Genomic DNA, 20,327 nt, shown 5'->3' on the forward strand with positions numbered 1-20,327 from the left:
TTTACACAGGCCAAATTTTCTAGGAAGGTGGCCAGGGAAGTGAACAAGCTGAAAATGTTTTTTCTAGATTACTCTAGATTACTTTTAAACTCTGACAAAAAGAGATTGGCAGATTGAATTTTTTTTTTAAGTGATACAATAATATGCTGTCTACAAAATACTCATTTTAGATTCAAAGACACAGGTTGAAAGTGGAAAAATGGGAGCCTGGGTGGCTCAGTCAGTTAAGCATCCAACTCTTGATCTCAGCTCTGGTCTTGATCTCAGGTTCAAGCCCCACATAGGGCTCTATGCTGGGTGTGAAAACTAAGGAAGGAAGGAAGGAAGAAAAACCGGAAAAATAGAAAAATATATTTTATGCAAACAGTAACAAAAAGAGAGCAGAGGTGACTATACAAAATCAGACAGAATATACTTAAAAAAGGTTACAAGAGGGGCACCTGGCTGGCTCAGTCAGTACAGCATGTGACTCTTGATCTAGAAGTTGAGTCCAAGCCCCATACTATGCATAGAGCTTACTTTAAAAAATAAAAATTAGGGGTGCCTGGGTGGCTCAGTAGGTTGAGTGTCTGACCTCAGCTCACGTCATCATCTCACGGCTCACGAGTTCGAGCCCCACATCAGGCTCTGTGCTGACAGCTCAGAGCCTGGAGCCTGCTTCAGATTCTGTGTCTCCGTCTCTCTCTGCCCTGCCCTGCTCTCTCACTCTCCCTCTCTCAAAAATAAATAAACATAAAAAAAAAATTTTTTAATTGAAAATTTTTAAAAAATTTTAAAGGAAAAGGTTACAAGAGACAGGGACATTATATATTAATAAAAAGGGCAAGTACAGCAAGAAGATGTAACAACTATAAACATGTATGCACATAATGACAGAACATCAAAATATATGAAGCAAATATTTACAGAATTAAAGGAAGAAATGGTTCTACAATAACAGCTGGAAACCTCCTATTCTCCGTAACGGATAGAACAACCACATAGAAGTTATGTAAAGAAACAGAGGACGTGAACAACACAATAAATCAAAACTAGATTTAACAGAAATATAAGAACGCTTAACAACAAAATACACATTTTTCTCAAGCACATGTGGGACATTTTCTAGGGCAGACCATGTGTTAGGCCACAATTAAGACTCAGCTGATTTTAAAAGATAGGTATCTTCTCTGACCACAATGAGATGAAGTTAGAAATCAACAAGAGGGAAAACTAGAAAATACACAAAGCTACAATAATCAAAACAGTGTGATACTGGCATAAAGATAGGCATATAAAAGAATGAGAGCAGACACTCCAAAAATAAACCAGATATATAATCAAATGATTTGCAACAAGAGTCCCAAGGCCATTCAAAGGGGAAAAGACTCTGGGCACCTGGGTGGCTCAGTCAGTTAAGCATCTGACTTTGGCTCAGGTCATGATCTTGAAACTCATGAGTTCGAGGCCCATGTCAGGCTCTGTGCTGACAGCTCAGAGCCTGGAGCCTGCTTCGGATTCTGTGTCTCCCTCTCTCTCTCTCTGTTCCTCCCCACTTGCAGTCTGTCTTTCTCTCTCAAAAATAATAAATAAACATAAAAACACGGGGGGGGGGGAGATAGTATTTTCTTTAAATTCTACTGGAAAAATTGAATATCCACATACAAAAGAATGAAGTTGGACTCATCTAACATTATAAACAAAAATTAACACAAAATGGATCATGACCTAGAGGTAAGACCTAAAACTATAAAACTCTTAGAATAAAGTATAGGGCACAGCTTTATGATACTGGATTTGGCAATGACTTCTTGGATATGACATCAAATGCGTAAGAAAAAAAAAATAGATAAATTTAATGAAAAATTATAAATCTTGTACATCAAAAGACATTATCAACAGGATAAAATGGCAACTCAGAGAGAGAAAATATTTGCAATTAATCTAATAAGCAATTAATATAAGAATATAGAGAACTCCTAAATTTGACAATAGCAACAACAAAAATGAGATTCAAGAATGTTCAAAGATTTTGAATACACATTTCTCCAAAGAAGATAAACAAATATCCAATGAACACATGGAAAGATCCTCAATACCACCAATCATTAAGGAAATGAACATCAAAACTGCAATGAAAGGATGCTTGGCTGGCTCAGTTGGTAGAGCATGCAACTCTTGAACTTGAGGTCATGAATTTGAGCCCCATGTTGGATGTGGAGCCAACTAAAAAATAAAATGTTTAAGGGGTGCTTGGGAGGCTCAGTTGGTTAAGCTTTGAACTCTTAACTTTGGCTCAGGTCATCTCACAGTTCGTGGGATCAAGCCCCATGTTGGGCTCTGCACTGACAGTGTAGAGCTTTCTTGGGATTCTCTCTCTCCCTCTCTCTGCCCCTCCCCTGATCTCTCTCTCTCTCTTTCAAAAATAAATAAACATTAATTTTTAAAAAATGGTTAAGATAGCACATTTTATGTGTGTTTTACTACAATAAAAAAAATGGGAAAATTTGGGGGGAAAGAGGCAGGTTGAACAACGGAAAGCCTACAGCCAAGGAAAAATAATAACCTGATACAGACATCAGGGTAAGCAATTGTCCTGAAGCAACAGGAAGCATAAAGAAATGGAAGGAATGAAAAAAAGTTGAGATATGAAGAACAGAAGTAGAAATAACATCTGTATAAAATGAGTTCCAGAAAGGGGTGGGGAGGAGTAAATTATTTCCCAAAATAGCAACTACAACCAAATGGTTCTTTAAAAAAAAAAAAAAATTATTACATGTGTAATACACATCTGTATGCACAGAAAAAGAGCACTCATGGTAAAGTAAATGGAGTAAAATGTTACCAATAGGTGACACTGAGGGGCGCCTGAGTGGCTCAGTCAGTTCAGTGTCTGGCTTCAGCTCAGGTCACGATCTCACAGTTTGTAAGTTCCAGCCCCTGACACAGGGCTCGGAGCCTAGAGCCTGCTTTGGATTCTGTGTCTCCTTCTCTCTCTGCCCCTCCCCACTCGTGCTCCATCTCTCTCTGTTTCTCAAAAAATGAATAAACGTTAAAAACAATTTTTTTAATTGTTTAAATAAATAAAATAAGTAGGTGACACTGAGCCAATGATGATACACGGATGTTCTTTGTACTATTCTTATTCTTACAACTTTTTGTAAGTTTGAAATTAAGTACAAAGGGTTTTGTTTTGTTTTGTTTTGTTTTTGGTTTATTAGATTTTATTTTTAAGTAATCTCTACACCCAGTGTGGAACTCAAATTCGCAACCCCGCGATCAAGAGTAGCATGCTCCACCAACTGAGCCAGCCAGATTAGTCCAAATTTTTTAAATTAAGTCCAAATTTTTAAAAATGCTTTTAATTTCCCAGATTAGAGAAAGAGATATATAACTGCTAAAAAGGATTCAACAAAAATGCCTCACAAGATAGACTTTAAAATCCTTGGCCACATCTACTACAAGACTGAAGAACTATCATACTATCAACATTCCAGAAAGTGTCCACATTACTCTGAAAGGATGCAGTTATTGTGAAGGGCCCCAAAGGAATCCTGTGGAGGGACTTCAATCACATCAATGCAGAACTCAGTCTCCTTCAAAAGAAAAAGAAGAAACTAAGGGTTGACAAATTCTGGGGAAATAGAAAGGAACTGGCTTCTGTTCCCATGATCTGTAGTCATTAACATGACCCAAGGATATTACACTGAACTTCCATTACAAAATCAGATTTGTGTATGCCTATTTCCCTATCAAGCTTGTTATTTGGGAGAATTGTGTAGAAATCTGAGATTTCCAGTCTTTTGTGGATATCTGAGATTTCTCGGGTAAAAAATACATCCACAAGTTTATGTGAGGCTAGGTGTTCCTTGTTCAGTACTTGAGCCCAGGAGGAGGATTAATTCTTGAAGGAAAGGACATTGAACTTGTGTCAAATTTAACTGCTTTGGTTCAGCAAGCCACAACAGTTAAAAACAAGGATATCAGAAAAGGATTATGGTATCTATGTCTCTGGAAAAAGAAAAAAAAAAACGTTCAGCAGGCTAATGAAGATCTAAGATAGCTACAGAAACAACAAGATGGCAGATGATTCCTAAGACCTATTTTAATAGATAAAAATTGGGACCTCCCACTACAAAACACTTAGATCCTACAATATACACATACTTTACATATACAAAAATCAACTCAAAATGGATTTAAGACTTGAAAGTAAGACCTAAAGCAATAAAGTCCTTGAAGAAAACATAGGTGGTAAGCTTCTTGACATTGGTCTTGGCAATTTTTTTTTTTTTTAATTTCACAGCAAAAGCAAAGACAACAAAATACAACACAGACACAATGAGATGTGACAAAAAATGAAAAGTTAAGGGTAGAATGAAAAGTAATCATAGTCTAACCAGAGTCTCAAGAGGGGAAAAATCAGAAAATGAAGAGAATGAAAGAGAACCAACACTAGAAGAGATAATGGCCAATAATTTATTGGATCTGTTAAAACTATAAATTAGGAGATACAAATATATATCAAGAAGGATGATAAAAAGAAACCTACATCTGAGCTATAGTGTCATACAGAATGAAAAGACAAAAAACAAAAACAAAAACAAAAAAAACAAAAAACCGTACAAAGGAATGACAAGTTGATAGCAGATTTGTCAATGGCAACAATGAACAGAGGACAAATGGAATACTATTTTAAGCACCAAGAAAAAATTATCAACCTAAAATTCTGTATCCAGAGAAACTTTTAAAAAATGTATTAAGTAGACTTCACACAGTGTGGAACCCAACACAGGGCTTCAACACATGACCCTGAGATCAAGACCTGAGCTAAGATCAAGTCAGACATTCAACCAACTGAGCCACCCAGGCGCCCCCAAATTTAGCTCTATATTCTGTTCAAAAGGGACCTGTCTAAAACAAAGATCCAGACAGGTTGAACTTAAAAGGTTGAAAAAGATGTAGCTAGCAAACGTAATCTAAAAGCTGCCATAGCTACATTAATACCCTAAAAATAGGCTTTATGACCAAAAAAAAAAAAAAAAAGAGATGGTGTTACTACATAATAATAATAAATTCAGTGTATCAGAAAGAAAAACAATTCTAAATATATACATTCCAAACAACATAGCCTTCAAATATTTGAAGCAAAAATACATATATTTACTGGAAGAAATGAACAAATCCACCACTATACTTAGAGAATTAAACACAAATCTCAATTACAGATAAGAAGAACAGACAAAAAAGCAAAGCTCTAGAAGATTTAAGGAATGCCAATAGGAGGTTTGAGTCAACAGATATAAATAGAACACTGCACCCCAATTTGGGGAATACATATTCTCAGGCACACATGGAACATTTACAAAAATTGATTATCAGGTCACAAATCAACTTTCATAAAATTTCAAAGAATTAGTATCATACAGACAATATTCTTTGATCACAATTCAATTGATTTATAACTCAGTAACAAAAAAATATTTTTTAAAGTAATACATTTAAAAAAACTTAAATGTGTCTATGACTTCAGCTTCTATTAATTGTGAACTTAGAAATTTGGACCATTACTCCATCTGATAACAACTAAAAAGACTACATATAATATTTTTGTTAAATCTTCCCTAAAAGAATCAAATTGCTAAAGAAATACCAGACCAAGATTGAACTCAGGGCAAAAATCTGGAGAGGATGAACCTAACATTTGATGTCACTCATGCCCCAGTGTACAAATGCTAAGCAAAAAGAAAATAAGAATTGGGGCGCCTAAGTGGTTCAGTTGGTTGAGCATCTGACTTCAGCTCAGGTCATGATCTTGCAAGTTCAAGCCCCGCGTCGGGCTCTGCACTGACAGTGTGGAGCTTGCTTGGGATTCTCTCTCTCCCACTCTCTCTCTCTCTCTCGCTCTCTCTCTGCCTCTCCCCACTTGCTTGTGTGAGCTCTCTCTCTCACACAAAATAAGTAAACTAAAAAAAAAAAAAAAAAAAAAAAACAGGAGAGAAAATAAAAGACATAAAGTGACCATGTAGCATGGTGGATTGGGCAGTCCAGTTTATGCCTGGTGCCCTGAGGTTAGTACTTTTAGTTATTATTAATAGCTTAATTATTATTGGAAGTGTTCCAAGATGGACAATAAATTAGTCATCCCAGTCATAGAGGATTTGATTTAAAAATTCTAACATTTGTTTAATTGGAGTCTTAGGAGAGATTGCAGCAGAATTAATATTTGAAGAGGTAATTGCTGAGAATTTTTTGTGAGATTTTTTTTTTTTTCATGAAGGAAGACATTAATTCAGAGATTCAAGAAGTCAAACATTCCCAGCAGGATTAATAAAAAGTAGCCTACACCTAAATATATCATAGAGAAACAAACTACAGAAAGCCAAACATGAAGAAAAAAAAAAAATCAGTCGAGAGTGGGAAGAGTTTACTATAAAAGGAGCAATAGTTAGACTGATTACTGACCTCTAGAAAGAAATAGGGGCTAGATGATATAGCTTCAAAGAGCAGGAAGAAAATAGCTGATAATGTACAATTCTATATCCAGTGAAAAATACCCTTCAAAAATGAGGATGACATAAAGATACTTTAAAGACGATGAAGAAATGGGCAAAAGACATGAATAGACACTTCTCCAAAAAAGACATCCAGATGGCCAACCGACACATGAATGCTCAACATCACTCATCATCAGGGAAATACAAATCAAAACCACAATGAGATACCGCCTCACACGTGTCAGAATGGCTAACGTTAACAACTCAGGAAACAGCAGATGCTGGCAAGGATGCGGAGAAAGAGGATCTCTTTTGCATTGTTGGTGGGAATGTAAACTGGTGCAGCCACTCTGGAAAACAGGATGGAGGTTCCTCAAAAAACTAAAAATAGAACTACCCTACGACCCAGCAATTGCACTACTACGTATTTATCCAAGGGATACAGGTGTGTTATTTCAAAGGGACAGATGCACCCCCATGATTATAGCAGCACTATCAACAATAGCCAAAGTATGGAAAGAGCCCAAATGTCCATCGATGGATGAATGGATAAAAGAAGAGTACTGGATATTTTTGTATTTTTATAAACCTTCTTGATCTTTGTTCTGATTCAGTTACTTGTAAATAGCTTGATCCTTTTTGTTCTTGCTTTCATAATTTGTTTGGTAGTGTGAAGCAGTACTCAGTCTAGGGCTAATTAGACTGAGGCAAGACCTTCCTGAGTATCATCCCAGTGAGAATTAGGAGATTTTCTAGTCTGGCTGCTGGGACCAGGCACTATTTTCAGCCCTACGTGAGTGCCAGGCACTGTTCTCTAATCTATTCTAATGGTTTTATCTTGGCCTCAGGAAGATTCTTCACACACATGAGCTGATCAGTACTCCGCTGAATATTTGAGGGAAACCCTCTACAAATGTCCAGTTTCCAGACTAACACACAAAGAGTCTGGAAGTCAATGCTCATGTCCTCACAACAAGAAAAGCTACATGTACTGAAAATCCATAGCTCTTCTTAGATTCACCAGAAAGTTGAAGTCACAGGGCAAACTGCTGTCCCCAAACTGGAGAGACAGACAGGCAGATAAAGAAAATCACAGCCGACCGGGCGAGGAAGCCCAGGAGGAAAAGCCTGCAGCGGAAACTAGCCAGCACCGGTAGAACGCTTCAGACTGTAATGCACAGGTTGCCAGACCCTCAGTGTGGACAACCTTGAGAGTTCAGATCTCTAGGCACCCACTCTCCTACTCTTAGGGGGAGCTTCCATACTTGTGTTAGTTCTACCTCCAGGATCCCAACTGGTTCTCAAAGAAAACTAGAGAAAAATCCTCCTTGTGCTTCCAGCAGAAGGAAAGGGAAAGTAACCATTGTGAAATACTTCCAAGTCTCTCTGTTCTCACTCACAAGGCCTGATGTCAAAGGAAACCATTTTGCCAGAGCCTAATTGACTAGGGTTTTACCAAGGCCTAACAGACCTGGGGGAAGGAAAATACCCAACTCGGGCTCACTGACTGAGACCGAATCATAGGACTACAGAATGCTTCCTCTTCCTCCATACCTCATAACCACGTCAGTAGGGTTCCTGTATAATAGCAGAGGATGACAGCTAAAAGGACTTCAAGCCTCAGGCCGTATTTAAGGAGTCTCTAGGGATGCCCAAGGCAACAAGGGAGAAAAACAGGGACACAAAGCCTAGCCTCTAACACCACAGCTATAGGAAACAGTAAACACAGCCTAACTCCTAGCCAAGTAAGCATAATACTTCACACTAAAGGACTATCTGCTTCAGGTTCTTTTATCCAGTATCTGGGGTTGTCTCTCTGGGTAAGGCTGTCTTTCCTATGAACTGCAGCCACCTGGGATACTCAGCAGCATCTCCTTTAACTCAGTTCACTGACCTCTGCCTGGTTCCTCTTCCTGCACCATAGCCCAGAAGCTCTCCCAAGGCAGTGTGCTGGGACAACTAGGAGTCTCTCCTCATTTATTTCTCATCTCTCAACAACCACCGTCTGCTCTCTGACATCCAGTGCTTTGAAAACCATTACATCATGTATGTTGCCTGGGTTTGTGTTTATTTGTTTTGTTTTAGGCAGTAGGGTAGATCTGGTTTCTGATGCTCCATCTTGAGTATAAAAGGAAGTCTCCTTTACTTTGTTTTTTAAAGATTTGTTTAAATGCTTATTTATTTGAGAGAGAGCACGTGTGCACAAGTTGGGGAGGGGCAGAGAGAAAGGTGGACAGAGGATCCAAAGCGTGCTTTGTGCGGACGGTAGAGAACCCGATGCGGGGCTCCAGCTCACAAAGCGTCAGATCATGACCTGCGCCGAAGTCAGACACCCAACCGACTGAGCCACCCAGATGCCCTGTCTTTTTAAATTTTTATATCTGGAACGAGTTCTTTAAAAGTGTGCTAGAGGAGCACCTGGGTGTTTCAGTCGGTTGTGTGATAAATAAGCATTTGGAGAAGGTACCAAAAAATGGTGACACTTGAGGCAAACCTCTAAGAGCCAAAAGAAGTTACTTTAGTAGGAAAGAAGAAATCCTCTTCAGAGAAAGCAGCCTCTTGGCATTAAGCAAACACATGGCAGGCACTCTTCACTATCAGCATGCTAAATCAAAGCAGCCCTTTTTCTTTCCTTGTTTTTTAAGGTTTGTTTTGTTGTTGTTGTTGCTTTGTTTTGTGTGTGTGTTTGTGTGTGTTTTAATAATCTCTACACCCGGGGGGAACCGAGTGGCTTAGTTGCTTAAGGGCCCAACTTCAGCTCAGGTCATAATCTCGCGGTCCGTCAGGTTGAGCTCCGTGTCAGGCTCTGCTGACAGCTGAGCCTGGAGCCCACTTCTGTCTGTGTCTCCCACTCTCTGCCCCTCCCCCCACTCATGCTCTGTCTCTCCCACTCTCAAAAATGAATAAATGTTAAAAAAAAATTAAAAAAAAAAAAATCTCTACACCCAACATGGGGCTTGAGCTCATGACCCTGAGGTCAAGAGTGGCATGCTTTCTCTGAGCTGGTCAGTTGCCCCAAAGCAGCAGGCGCTGAGAGGGAGAGAGAGAGAGAGAAAAAGCATGAGCAGGGGAGGGGCAGAGAGAGAGGGAGACACAGAATCTGAAGCAAGCTCCAGGCTCTCAGCTGTCAGCACACCGCCCGATGTGAAGCTCAAACCCATGAACCATGAGATCACAACCTGAGCTGAAATTGGATGCTTAACTGACTGGGCCACCCAGGTGCCCCTAAGTTTACTTATTTTGAGAGAGAGTGAGAGAGAGAGAGAGCAAGCATGAGCAGGGGAAGGGCTGAGAGATGGAGAGAATCTCAAGCAGGCTCCACACCATCAGCACAGAGCCCGATGCATGGCTCAAACCCACCAACTGTGAGATCATGACCTGAGCCAAGATCAAGAGAGTCAGACACTTACAGACACTTAACTGACTGAGCCTGTTGACTGAGCCACACAGGCGCCCCATTAGAAGAAAACTTTTAAATCAGTTGTATCCTTTCAGTTCTAACCAGCTTGTCTGAACATGAGCTGAAGAAACATTCTGTGAAAAAACTGAACACAGCAAGGTTGGCACCTGCTATCTTTTCTGGGTCTGTTTCCTCATAACCAAAAGGAACTAGATGGACTAGATGATATTTTGTGGTTCTATAAGCCACATCTTAGAACACCTTTTTATTTTATTTTATTTTTTTTTACATTTATTCATATTTGAGAGACAGAGAGAGACACAGCACAAGCGGGGGAGGAGAAGAGAGAGAGGGAGACACAGAATCTGAAGCAGGCTCCAGGCTCCCAGCTATCAACACAGAGCCTGATGCGGGGCTTCGACCTGAGCCAAAGTCGGATGCACAACCAACTGAGCCACCCAGGTGCCCCCACATCTTAGAACACCTTATAAAAAAAAAAAAAGAAAGGGGCACCTGGGTGGCTCAGTCAGTTAAGTGTCCGACTTCACCTCAGGTCATGTTCTCACGATTTGTGAGTTCAAGGCCCACATCAGGCACTGTGCTGACAGGTCAGAGCCTGGAGCCTACTTCGGAATCTGTGTCTTCCTCTCTCTGCCCTCCCTCCCTTGCTCACACTCTGTCTCTTTCTCTCTCTCTCTCAAAAATAAGTAAACATTAAAAAAATAAAAAAATTAAAAAAAGTTCAAAAAAAAAAAACCCATGCTCAAGTAATGGCTGTACAAAACAAGACACACTAAGGAAAAAAAACAAAAAAGAAGGGGAGGAGGGAAGGAGAAGAGGATGAAAACCCACAAGAGAAAAGGGGGTTAGGAAATGACCATGGTGACTAATTTTTTTTAAGTGTATTTATTTTGAGAGAGAGAGAGAGAGCATGCACATGTGAGCAGGGGAGGGGCAGAAAGAGAGAGACAGAGAGAATCCCAAGCAGGCTCCACGCTGTCAGCACAGAGCCTGACGTGGGGCTTGATCCCACAAACCGTGAGATCGTGACCTGAGCTGAAATCAAGAGTCAGACACTTAACCGACTAAGCCACCCAGGAGCCCCCATGGTGGCTATTTTTTAAATGGATGAACACGTTTGCCCAGGGAAGAAAAAGAAAACAGTAGAAGAGGAAGAAGTGCAAGCAGCCTGTGGAAGTTAAGGCACCCTATGTGGATCCAGAGGAAATTCAGACTCAAAGGAGAAGGAAATAAAATGAGTACTGAGAGGATGTAAAGAATGGTGAAGAGCAGGGGCGCCTGGGTGGCGCAGTCGGTTAAGCGTCCGACTTCAGCCAGGCCACGATCTCGCGGTCCGTGAGTTCGAGCCCCGCGTCGGGCTCTGGGCTGATGGCTCAGAGCCTGGAGCCTGTTTCCGATTCTGTGTCTCCCTCTCTCTCTGCCCCTCCCCCGTTCATGCTCTGTCTCTCTCTGTCCCAAAAATAAATAAAAACGTTGAAAAAAAATTAAAAAAAAAAAAAAAAAAAAAAGAATGGTGAAGAGCCTGAATAGTCAGGAGGCCACAGATGGTAGGAAGCAACACAGGACAGCAATCAGAAAGATCCAAGAGCCCAGCAATGAAATACAAAAAAGAATAAAAGAAAAAAGAATCAGATCAAGCATAGAAGATTAATACACAGTGTTAAATTTATATAAAACTGTGCTATAGATTTAAAAACCTGCTAGGTTCACAGAATAGGAAGAATGTGTTGCAAAAAGATAAACTGGATGGAAAAGAAGACAATTTAAAAGTCTTGGGAACTTCTGGCTATTTTATAAAGAATGACTAAATCCAAGAAATAAAACTTTGATGATTATGCATTGTATAACAAAAAATGGAAAATAGTGACATTTCACAAAATGGTATGTACAAAAGAAAAAATAAATATTATTAACCAAGGATTCCTTCATGATAACTATAAAAGAAAAACTTGCAATTTAATTTTTTAAAAATCTAATTTCAAAATATAACAATCTATAAAACTATTTAAATAAGAAGATATAGAAGGAGGGGTACCTGGGTGTCTGTTAGTTAAGTGACCAGCACTTGGTTTCGGCTCAGGTCATGATCTCACAGTTCATGAGACCAAGTCCGGAGTCAGGCTCTGTGCTGACCAGTGTAGAGCCTGCTTGGGATTCTTTCTGCCCCACCCCCTCCAACTCATGCTCTCTTGCTCTCTCAAAATAAATAAATAAACTTTATTTACTTAAAAAATTTTTAGTATTTATTCTTGAGAGAGAGAGAGAGAGAGATGGAGGATGAGCGGGGGAGGGGCAGAGAGAGGGAGACAGTATTTGAAATAGGCTCCAGGCTTTGAGCTGTCACCACAGAGCCCAACACGGGGTTTGAACCCACAAACTGGGAGATCGTGACCTGAGCCAAAGTTGGACACTTAACCAACTGAGCCATCCAGGTGCCCCAAATAAAAAAAGAGAGAGAGAGAGAGAGAGAGAGAGAGAAGGAAACCAGAATTACCAATTTGAATAAATGGAATTTCTTTTTTTTATGTATATTTTTAAATTATTTATTTATTTTAAAGTTTATTTATTTTGAAAGAGAGACAGAGAGAGAGAGAGAACAAGTGGGGAAGGGGCAGAGAGAGAGGGTGACAGAGAATACAAAGTGGGCTCTGTGCTGACAGCAGAGAGACCCATATGGGGCTCAAATCTCATGTGACATCATGACCTGAGCTGAAGTAGGACGCTTAACCGACTAAGCCAGCCAGGCACCCCTATTATTTTTGAGAGAGAGAGAGAGCGCGCACATGGGTGTGCCAGCAGTGGAGGGGCAGAAAGAGAAAGCTTATTGTAGATAACTTTAATACTTTAATAAAGCTGGTTTTTTTTTTTAATATTCATCATGTTTTCCAGTGTAAAATAGAGACTTGTATGAATATTTATAACTTTTTCCAACTTGTTCTGTCCTCTGGTAAAACAAATCTGTTGGATTCAGCTTCTAGCTCAGAGGACTGGTACCAGATTTGTCCTTCTGTAAACAACCAGAAAATTTAAAAAAGCCTAAAAAACAAAACAAAAACAAAAAAACAACCAGAAAACTATGCAAAGTATATTGAATAACTGTTCACTGTACATTATGCTTTTTTTTTTTTTTTTAATGTGTGTTTATTTATTTTTGAGAGGGGAAGGGCAGAGAGGGAGATAGAGAATCCCAAGCAGGCTCCATGCCATCAGCACAGAGCCCAACTCAGGGCTCAAACTCACAAACCATGAGGTCATGACCTGAGCCTCAATCAAGAATCAGAAGCTTAACCAACTGAGCCACCCAGGCACCCCACATTGTGCATTCGATTGCTAGGGCTGCCTTAATAAAAATTACAGACTGGATGGCTTAAATAATATAAATTAATTTTCTTATAAGTCTGGAGGCCAAAAGTCCAAGATCAGGGTATCAGGTTTGACTTTTTCTGAGGCCTTCCTTCTTAGCTTGCCCATTGACATTGTTTTACTGTGTTCTTGCATAGCCTTTGCATCTCTTCCCCTTCTTATAAGGACACCAGTCATATTGGTTTAGAGCCCAAACTTTTGACCTAATTTAATTACTTATTTTCTGTATTAAAATAATTTTTTTTCATGTTTATTTATTTTGAGAGGGAGAGATACAGAGCGAGCAGGAGAGGGGCACAGAGAGAGGGAGACAGAATCCCAAGCAGGCTCCACACTGTCAGCATGGAGCCTGATGCGGGGCTCGAATCCATGAACCATGAGATCATGACCTGTGCTGAAACCAAGAGCCAGACACTTAACCGACTGAGCCACCCAGGTGCCCCTAAATACCTGTTTAAAGGCCCTATCTCCAAATACAGTCCCATTCTGATATGTACTGGATAAGACTTCAATATATGAATTTGGGAGGGATACAAGCCAGTTCATAACACACTGGAAAACAGGCTATGCAGTACTGTGATCCTGAAAAAAAAGTAACAAATGAGGTGAGGGCTTGTCATAGCCACCTGCCTGGAGGCATTATCCAATTAGCTGGATAGGAAAAGGGCTGCAAGCAGAGCTTGATAGTCTGCTGCACTGAGGAGAAGAAATGGACGTTTGATGAGGCTGAAGCAGCTGGAATCTGTAGAGCAGACCACTAGAATGGAGGGAGCTATGCAGAGAAAGAAATCAATATAAAGCCTCTTTTTTTTTTTTAAGTTTTAATTTTTTTTAAGTTTACTTATTTATTTTGAGAGAGACAGACAAAGAGGCAGAGGAGCAGACAAAGGGAGAGACAGAATCCCAAGCAGGCTCTGCACTGTCAGCACAGAGCCCATCGCAGGGCTCAAACCCATGAACCATGAGATCATGACCTGAGCCAAGATTGAGAGTCGGATGCTTAACTGACTGAGTCACCAGGTGCTCCATTTAAAACTTAATTTTTAAGTAATCTGTACACCCAATATGGCGCTCCAACTTACAACCCGGAGATCAAGATTGCATGCTCTACCTACTGAGCCAGCTGGGCACCCAGTGTATAAAGCTTTTTTAGAAATCTTTGGCATTTGAATCCTTGCACCAAACTGTGCACATATAGAATGAGACTCCACAAGATCAAAGTACAGTTATTTAATATTTAATTAGTGACTTTATTTTGAGAGACACACATAGAGTGTGAGCAGAGGAGAAGTAGAGAGAGAAGGAGAGAGGGAATCCCAAGCAGGCTCCACTATCAGTGCAGAGCCTGACATGGAGCTCGAACTCCCCAACCATGAGATCATGACCCGACCCGAAACCAAGAGTTGGATGCTTAACCAAATGGGCCACCCAGGTGACCCAATTGTTCTTTTTTTAGTAATTGTTCTTTGTCTGCGGGGGCACCTGGGTGGCTCAGTCAGGTAAGTGTCGGACTCTTGGTTTTGGCTCAGGTCATGATCTCATGGTTTTGTGAGTTCAAGTCCCACTCCGGGCTCTGTGCTGACAGCGTGGAGCCTGCTTGGGTTTCTCTCTCTCCCTCTTTCTCTGCTCCTCTCTCACTCACACCATCTCTGTCTCAAAAATAAACTTAAAAAAACAAAAACAAAGAACAATCAAGGAGTTGTAAGATGAACCTAGAGCTTACACAGGCCAGGGAAACATTCATGTTCTGTCTATCCAAAACAGAGGAACCTTGTTAAACAACTGTGGCATTAGCAGTAGACACTGGAATTAGTTCTTGAGAAAAGGCCATATATGCATATATATGACATTTTCCCTAATTTTCAAACTTGTTTAAAATATATTTGAGTGTTTAAGCAAAAATAATTTATTTCTAGGGGTTATAACACAAGCAAAAATAAAGTATGACAATAACACAAAGGATGGGGAAAAGATGTTTTAAGGTTCTATTTTTTTATTAAAAAATTTTTTTTAATGTTTATTTTTGAGAGAGAGAGAGAGAGAGAGAGAGAGAGAGCAAGTGGAGGAGGGGCAGAGAGAGGGAGGGAGGCACAGAATCCGAAACAGGCTCCAGGCTCTGAGCTGTCAGCACAAAGCATGACATGGGACTTGAATTCGGGAATAGCGAGATCACGCCTAGGCCGAAGTCAAGATGTTTAACCGACTAAGTCACCCAGGTGCCCCTTACGGTTCTTACTTCTATGCGAAGTGGCATATATTTGAAGGTAAAAATAAGTTAAAGAGGCAACCACTAAGACAGAGGAATAACTAATGAGTCAACAGAAAAAATAAAATGGAATACTAAAAATATTCAATTCATCCAAAAGACCAGGAAAAGAGGGGAAAGGAAACATAGAACAGATAGAACAAATAGAAAACACAGAATAAGGTAGGAGACTTAAATCCATATTGGTAATAATACTAAATATGTGGTCAAAAGCAGACTCCAAATAAAAAAGATTGTCAAATTGGATGAAAAGGCAAGATTCAGGGGCGCCTGGGTGGCTCAGTCGGTTGAGCGTCAGGCTTCAGCTCAGGTCATGATCTCACGGTTCGTGAGTTCAAGCCCTGCCTCAGGCTCTGTGCTGACATTCAGAGCCTGGAGCCTACTTCAGATTCTGTGTCCCCCTCTCTCTTCACCCCACCCCTGCTTGTGCTCTCTTTCAAAAATGAACATTAAAAAAATTTTTTTTAAAGGCAAGATTCAATATGTTGTCTATAAGAAATGAACTTTATATATGATCAAAAGAACTCCAACCTCATAGAGGATGGCAAGGAGTAACAGGACTCCAAGGAAGATGACTAAGCAAGCAAGCTCACGAGCTTGCCAGCATTTCCGTATGTGCTAAAAATGAAACTCAGTGGATCCGAGTAAGAAAAGTTCTTTCATTTTTTCAGGTAAGCTCTGCACCCAACGTGGGGCTTGAACTCACCACCCCACAATCAAGAGTTGCATGCTCTACCAACTGAGCCAGCCAGGCACCCCAAGACAGGTTCTTTTGACTCACAGCACAGCAAACAGTAGGATCATTAGCAGGGTTAACATCAGATGCCCTAATCCTCCCTCTGGTTTCAGAGGAATAAAAAATTCTCCTACCAAGGGTGAGCCATCTACGTGCACTCTAGACTCTAATACTTTTCTCTGCCTCTAAATCTTTGCTTTATAATTTATTTTCTCTCCTGTCCTGGAGCCCCTAAAATCACTTCATTGTATCCTCTCTCATCTCTCATGAACTCTTCTTACTCCCAAATCCTAGTATTCTCAGAAGTGCACCCTCAGGCTTTTTTTTTTTTTTTTTAAGTTTATTTATTTATGAGCGAGAGCATAAGCAGGGAGTGCAGGAGGGGCAGAGAGAAAGAGAGAGAGAGAGAGAGAGAGAGAGAGAGAGAATGAATCCCAAACAGGTTCCACACTTACCTGCACAGACCCCAATTCGGGGTTCAAACCCACAAACTGTGAGATCATGACCTGAGCCAAAATCAAAAGTCTGATGCTCAACTGACTTGAGCCACCCAGGCGCCTCACTCATCTTATATGTACTTCCTGGACAATTTTATTTACTCCCATGACTTCATCTGTTACCTAGATGTTAATTATTCTCATATATATATTGCAAGTCCAGTAGTCTTCCCTGAGCTTTAGGTAAACATGTTTTGGACTCTGGTATGCCACCAGATAGCCCTTTTAGAATTAAGGCACTTGCTTCCCCAGCCGTCCCACAGGCTCAAAACTGCAGTCCCTCTCTGGGAGTTGTCCTCAGTTGAAGGAGATGCTTCGTCCAGGTGTATGCCCATCTTTCCCCAACTCCACTAGAGACAGACCATATCCGGCGGGACAAAAGGGCTCGACCCCCTTAACTCAATTTGGGACAACTCTAAAAGACTTCATGGATCGGCTGAGACCTCTGTTGTAACATCACATTTCAACTTTCCTCTAACCCTGCTTCCTTTTTATCCCTTCTGTGTATGATTGCTAAGTGTACTGCTTGCTAAATCTCCATCTAAAACAATAGTCAGGGGCATCTAGCTGCCTTTTGGTGGAGCATGTGACTCCTGATCTTGGAGTCCTGAGTTTGAGCCCCATGTTGGGCACAGAGCTTACTTAAAAATAAATAATATCCAACTGCCTACCACTATACAGATCATTCTCTTATTTTCATGCTTCAGCATATGTCTAGGACTAGTGAATGGTTGTGAAGAATATATTAGAATAAACTTCTGTGACCTACGTAAAAGTGTAGGTTTCTCTTCCTTCTCAACTATGTAGACCTCCCCACGAGAAGAGCATCTTGAGGACAGGACATCTTTGTATCTCCACTTGTTTAAATATGTATATGCACAAGAGTCAACAAAATCCACTGCTGGTTTGTGATCACTTTTTGGTCTTTTGGCTAAGATCAAATGTATTGCTGATAAATGAAAAAATAAACAGATAACTAATTAGCCTATGAATTTCAAGACAGTAGTGGTCTTAAAACATTATCTGTCTGGGTGGCTCAGTCGGTTGAGCATCTGACCCTTGGTTTTGGCTCAGGTCATGATCTCATTGTTCATGGGTTTGAGCCCTATGTCGGGCTCTGCGATGACAGCGAGGATCCTTCTTGGGTTTTTCTCTTTGCCCCTCCTCCACTGTCTCTCAAAATAAGGAAACAAAAAAACATATCTGCACTTAAAAATTAAAGTCAAAACACAAAAACAAAAAACATACCTGCAAATTCTGACACTCCTCCCAATTAGAGGTGAGAGGTGGGGGGGACAGATCCCCTCCCCTTAAATCTGCTTGAGTTGTGACTGTTTAGACAGAGCATGGAGGAAGTGACAAAGCCATGTCACAAAGGTCATACAGCTTTCATGGGGGCTTCTTGGGATTCTTACTCTGAGGGAAGCCAGTTGCCATGTAAATCTGACTACTCTGAGATGGTCATGCTGAAGCCATAAATAGGCACTCCAGGCAACAGCCCAAGGTAAAGCTCTTGGCCAAAAACCACCTTCTACCATGTCAACCAATAAGCCATCTTAAATGTGAAGCTGAAATTTTAGAGGACTACAGCCCATCAACTGACTGCACTTTCAGGAGATCCCAAACAAAAATGGCCAAGTCAAGTGCTTTCAAAATTCCTGACTCACAAAACTGGTCAAAGTACCAAATTCCTTTGGATAAATTTATTACACAGCATTAGCAACCAGAATACCTGAGTTTAAGGGTAGTTTGCTCTAATTTTTGCACATGGTAGGAGGTAAACCTCCATATGAATCTTAGAATCAATCAGTTTATCGATTTCAAAGTTATCTGGGAGGGGCATCTGGGTGGCTTCAACTCAGGTCATGGTCTCACAGGTTCATAGGTTCTAGCCCCAAATGGGGCTCTGCACTGACAATGTGGAGCCTACTTGGGGTTCTCTATCTGCCCCTCTTGTGTTTCCTCTCTCAAAATAAACTAAACTCATCTGGGGGAGCCGCCTGGGTGGCTCAGTCTGTTAAGCATCTGACTCTAGGTTTTAGCTCAGGGCATGATCTCACGAACGAACACCTTGAGTTCAAGTCCCACATCAGGTTCTCCACTGACAATGTGTAGCCTGCTTTGGAATCTGTCTCCCCCTCTCTTTGCCCCTCCCCTGCTCATGTTCTTTCAAAAGTAAATTTAAAAAATAAGTCATCTGGGACCGCACTGCATCTATAAAATCAGTTTGGGGAATATCGGGTTCCTCTGACTTCAGTATGTTTGAAACTCATTTTAGGCCAAGACACTACAACCTCACACATCATTTGCTACAGAATCATGTGGACTTTGTCACATTTTGAGCTCTAAGCTTTCTCAGGCTTATTTTCTCCCACCTTATCTCCGCACTTAGCATCTACCCAACATTGGGCCAAATACTAAAAATGCCAATTTACCCACATACAACTGGTAACATTAAGAATCTCTACTTAATGAAGTAACTTGCCCAAGTTAAAAGGCCTCTCCCAGACTTCCCAATCCCTTCAGCCTGAAGGATATATTCCTATTTTCTCCTCTTAGACTCTATGGTCTAAAAGCTTACCAAAAATGAATACATTCCTCTATTCTTTGCTATCAAGTTTAAAATTGCCGGTCATACCTAATTACACTGTATAAAGAGGGAGAAGAATTCTTAACTTGCTGCCTGTGAAGCCTGGTGACTAGTAAACACATTTTAAGACAACATGTGCAACTTTGGAGCCAGGACTGTGCTAAACACCACATCCATCAATTTCTATCCCAACTGCACAAAGAAAGTTATGTTCATTTTATTGATAAGCAAACTGCAAATTGGGTAACCTGGCAGATAACACAGCTGGGCAAATAGCTCAATACTTTGAACTTCAGTAGTTAAGATCCCGTTATGCCCCTAAACCATTGTACTAATTTTTGCCTAGAGATCCATTAGGTTCCTAACGTAGCAATCAAAAAGGAGCAATAACAACTTGAACCAAAAAAAGGACTTTAGATTCTGGATTTGGGATGGCTGGCCTCTAAAACATATGCCAACCACAGTGAAACAAGGACTAGGAGTATGAGAAAAACAAGGTCTTGACCTCATCCCTGGTACTGACCACACCCGTTTTCAAAGCAAATCCCATGGGAGGGGTGACTGTTACACTTTCAACAATCCTTTGTGGCTTTCTTTTTCAAGTAACACTGAGCAAACTTCTGAATTCCAAGTTTCTTCTCTTTTGCTTACTTACAGCAAGCTAACAAACTAGCACTTTCTGAAATTCTGCACTATACAAATGAGGCCCACAGAGACCTAGCAACATTAAACATAGGCCTCACACACCTTATCCCAAACAAATGCTTAAGCTAGTGCCAAAGAGTCCTTTGACTAACATCTTGTCAAGTTTCAAGAATGACTAGAGTGAAAGGAGAAAAGATCTTACTTCCAAAGTTCTTTATTAAGCAGATTTTACAGCCAATTCCAGCAAGCTTTTCCCTACATCTATATTCAAAGACCCTGTCCATTTGCTACCGCATTATGAAATTCAACTTAGAGGAAACCTCGTCATTTGGC

Source organism: Puma concolor, chromosome C1, assembly GCF_028749965.1.
Source record: "Puma concolor isolate L17-30 chromosome C1, mPumCon1.1.hap2, whole genome shotgun sequence".
Taxonomy (NCBI): Eukaryota; Metazoa; Chordata; class Mammalia; order Carnivora; family Felidae; genus Puma; species Puma concolor.